Source organism: Sminthopsis crassicaudata, chromosome 2 (genome assembly GCF_048593235.1).
Source record: "Sminthopsis crassicaudata isolate SCR6 chromosome 2, ASM4859323v1, whole genome shotgun sequence".
Lineage (NCBI taxonomy): Eukaryota > Metazoa > Chordata > Mammalia > Dasyuromorphia > Dasyuridae > Sminthopsis > Sminthopsis crassicaudata.
This window is the reverse complement of record NC_133618.1, coordinates 160,347,916-160,352,513: the sequence shown is the minus strand read 5'-3', so window position 1 is coordinate 160,352,513 and position 4,598 is coordinate 160,347,916. Positions and strand designations below refer to the sequence as shown.

Sequence of the window (4,598 nt, the reverse complement as noted above, 5' to 3'; positions counted from 1 at the left end):
TTTTTATAGTTATTTTTTACAAATAAGATTTATTGATTGGAAGACAATGTACCTGAGTTCAAATCCTACCACCAATTCTTATTAGCTTCAGGATCCTAGGTAAGACACATGACCACCTTGCTAATATTTATTCATTCAATTTTTTCATTCCATAATTTCTTATTGGTATAATGAGAATACAATACTGAATATTAATGTTGATAGTTAATACCCTTGCTTTATCCTTGATCTTAATGTAAAGGCTCTTAGCTGATCTCCATTATAGATAATGTTTACTCTTGTTTTATATAGATACTATTTATCATTTTAAGAAAAGCTTCATTTATCCTAGGTTTTTTAGTTTTTTTTTCTAATAGGAATGGGTGTTATATTTTATTAAATAAATTTTTCTACATCTGTTGATATAATCATGATTTTTGTTATTTTTTTTATGAATAATGTGTTCAATGATACTTATAATTTTCCTAACATTGAACCAGTTTTGGATTTTTATTGCATATGAACTTTAGGATCTATTGCTATGAACTCCTTGGTAATATTTTCTTTAAAAATTTTGCACCAGTAATCATTAGGGAAATTAGTCTATAGCTTTTTTTTTTTTTTATCTCTAGTTTAAGTATCAAAACCATATTTATGTCATAGAAAGAATTTGATAAGACACTTTCCTTGACTATTTTTTTCAAACAGTTTATGTAGTTCTGAACTTAATTATTCTTTAAATTTTTGGTAGAATTTGCTTTAAATCCTTTTGGTCTTGGAGTTTTTTTTTTCCTTAGGAAGCTCATTGATGGCTTGTTAAGTTTTTTTTCTTCCTAAGATAGTATTATTTAAGTGTTTTATTCTTCTTTTGTTAATCTATAAATCTGACAACTTATATTTTGGTAAATATTCATCTATTTATTTAACTTGTCAGTCTTATTGACATGTAGCTGGGCAAAAATCTCTTCATAATTGCTTTTATTTCATCCTTATTGATAATGTATTTACTCTTTTCATATTTGATAATGGTAATTTAATTTTATTATTTCTTTTTAAAAAACACAAATTATTCAATAGTCTTATTGCTTTTCTCACAACTAAGTCTAACTTTTATTTATTAAATAAATGCATTTGTTATTTTGGTATTTAATTGGGGACTTTTAATTTGTGCTTTTCCCATTTTCTTTTGGTTTGATTCATTGATTTATTGATATAAGTTTCAGAAGTATAACTTTTCCCTTAAGTATTGCTTTGACTGAGTTCCACAAATTTTGGTACATTGTCTCATTGTTGTCATGATCTTTAATAAAATTATTGTTTCTATGATTTGATGTTTGACTTGTTCTTTAAGATTAGATTATTCAATTTTTGATTTATTTTTACTTTATGCTTCCACAGCTTTTTATTGAACACACTTATTTCATTATAGTCCAGCAAGGGACTAAAGTAAAGAACATATTGTGAGAATCTGATTTTTAATACAGCCTGCTATCTTCTTCCATTTTATTGGTGAGTTTATTCCATTCATGTTCACAGTTATGATTACTGTGTATTTCCTTCTATACTATACTCTTTTCTTTATTGTTCTCTTTTTTATACTTTCCCCACTTCACAAGTCTCCCTTGCTTCTGACTACTGCTTCCTTTAAATTATCTTCCCTCTTATCATGCTCCCCTTTCTATTTTTTTACTTTGAATGAGGTGAATTTCTCTCATCCACTGCTTGTATATATATATATATATATATATATATATATATATATATATATATATATATATATACACACACACTCAAAGACACAGACATATACACTCTTTTCTCTCTTGAACCCACTCAGATGAAAGTGAGGTTCACTCTGATTGCATTTTACTCTTTACTGCAAAAATTCCTTTTTGTGTGTGCTACCTTTTGTGAGATAATTTCCCCCATTCTTCTTTTCCTTTTCCCCAGTACATCCCTCTTTCTCACCTTTTCATTATTCTTTCAGATCATCCCAATCTAACAGACTAACCCTCAAAGCATCTGTGTAAGTAGCCTTTTTTTTTTTTAACTATCCTAATGATGATTAGGAATTAGATATATCATTTGCCCATATAAGAATGTAAACAGTGTAACTTCATTAAGTTCCTTAAGATTTTTTACTCATTTTATGTTTCTCTTGAGTCTTTGAGTGTTTGAATGTCAGATTTCCATCAGGTTCCTTGAAAATCCTTTATTTCATTAAATATTCATTTCTCCCTGGTTGCATTATATTTAGTCTTGTGGAGTAGGTTATTCTTGGGTGTAGGCCTAACTTTTTTGCTATCCAGAATATTATATTCTAAGCCCTCTGCTCCATCATAGCAATAGATGCTAAATCTTGTATGATCTTGACTGTATCTCCATGGAATTTGAATCACTCCTTTCTTAATGCTTGCAGTATTTTCTCCTTGACTTGGGAGCTTGTGGTTTTGATCATCATATTCCTAAGAATATTAACCTTAGAATTTTTTTCAGAAAGGGATTGATAGATTCTTTCAATTTCTACTTTATTCTCTATTTCTAACATATAAACATAGTTTTCCTTTATAATATCTTGAAATTTGATGTTTAAGGTCTTTTTTTAAAATCATGGTTAGTAGGAAGCCCAATATATTTTCCAGGTCAGTTGTTTTTCCTTTGAGATATTTTACAGTTTCTTCTACTTTTCCCAGCCATTTGATTTTATTTATGGCTTTTTGATTTCTCTTGGTATTATTAGCTTCCAATTGACCAATTCTAATTTCTAAGAAGTTATTTTCCTCAGTATTTCTTTCTTTTTTTCTCTTTGTTTGCCTGTTTCTTAATTTCTGTCCTCTTTTACCAAGTTTTAAAATTCTCTTTCCATTATTTTCTTGCATGCCTCTCATTTCTTTTTCTAATTTTTCTTCTCTTAATCTTATTTAATGTATTTTCCCCTCTTTTTTCTCCCTTTTTTGCTCTTCAAGGAATTCTTATATGACATGTCCAATTTGCATTTTTTTTCTTTGAGGCTTTGTGTGTCAATATTTCCACCTTCCTATTTTCTTTTGAATTTGTGTCTTGAGCTTCTTTGTCATCATATTAGCTTTTTTGGTCAGACTTCCTTTTTTGTTGTTTGATCATTTTTTCTAGTCTAGTTTTTGACTTTGGGCTTTATATTAGAGTTGGGCTTTGGTTATCCCTGGAGATGAGGATGAGGATTGTCTGACCTGAGTGTCTTTTTCTTTTCTTTCTTTTCTTTTTTCTTTTTGTTCTGTTTATTTCATAGTTCAGTGGAGTCAGGTAAATTTTTAATTCTTCCAAAGTAACATTATCCATGGAGAGATCTGGTTACTGCCCTCTCAGTCAATCTCTTGTGACTGCAACCATTCCTCTCCATTCTAGAACTGTGATCTAGAACTTGATAATGGGAGATATAGCTACCAAATGACAGCTGATCCTATGCCTAGTGTTACCCTAGGGTATCCTGGGATCATTATCTGACCATATGTTCAGCCCTGGGCATTGGGCATCTCCCCACTGCTATTGTTTCTGCCACAGCCCAATGTAGTCTCCATCACCCAATACAGCTCCCATTGTGATGTTCTTTCAGCCAGTTCCAATTTGGTATTCACAGACATCTCTTTCTGCCTTCCTAAGCTTTTCCCTGGCCTGGAGAAATGACTTATTGTGACTTTTTGTTGGGTTTACCACTCAGAATTCTGTCTGACATGCTTTCTAATTTATTGTAGAAAGGGTGTGTTGGGAGAGCTCAGCAAAAATGCTGTCTTCATCTTGCTATCTTGATTCTGTCCCCTGGCATATAATTTTAGTCACTTGGTCATGTCAATCAGTTAGTAAGTACCTGGTAAGTACTAGGCAACATTCTATCAATGACTCTTTAAGTGGAGACCATCTAATCAGAAGAAGAAATTGAAAGAGTATTTCCAATGTGTGAATTTGAAAGCTGGAGTAAGATTTCAGTGTGATAAGATGGGACATGGGTAGAAGTCTAGAGTGCATCTTGGAGAGGAAATTGCTGATAAAAATTAATATGATTCAGCCAACAACTGCTGAGATCTGTTTCTAATTTTATAATGATATAATACTGACAGATGGTAAAATCATTTATATCTTTATGCCATTTCATGTGCACTTATGTTTTGTCCACTTTAGTAGGTAGAATTATCTTCATTGAAACATTTCCAGTCAGTGGCGTTTATTATTTATGTTTTCTTTTAATAGATCTTGCTAATTTCATGGATAAGAACATGAAGGAGTACTGGTATCTTCCACATTCAGCTGACCATCCTGATGATTCTGTGGCGTAGCAAGCTTTGAGTCTATGATGATCAATTGATTTCCAGAATGGTTGAATGATTACTTGTGCCTTTTGTTTATTTATTATTGTTGTTTCCACTTATAACTCCTCATCCTTGACAAATTTTGAATTTTCCCTTGTTATAAATAAACATAACTAAACAAATCTTGCAATATTGTGACCACATTTTCAGTGCATACAACATCATGTACTGTGACTCTTATGAGAGGTATTGTTTCATTATCTATTCTTTAGGACAAATATTGATCGCTACAATGATTTTTCCTAAAATTTGATATTAGCACAAAACATTTTCTTT

General features: G+C 30.9%; 1 long non-coding RNA gene across 1 annotated transcript; it reads left to right on the top strand.

Moving 5' to 3' along the window:
* Positions 1–1,321: 1,321 nt before the first annotated feature.
* Positions 1,322–4,336, top strand: LOC141553302 (uncharacterized). Its single transcript, XR_012485384.1, has 3 exons — positions 1,322–1,488; positions 1,967–2,005; positions 4,204–4,336. It is a non-coding gene; the product is annotated as an uncharacterized LOC141553302 (long non-coding RNA).
* The last annotated feature ends 262 nt before the right edge of the window (positions 4,337–4,598 follow it).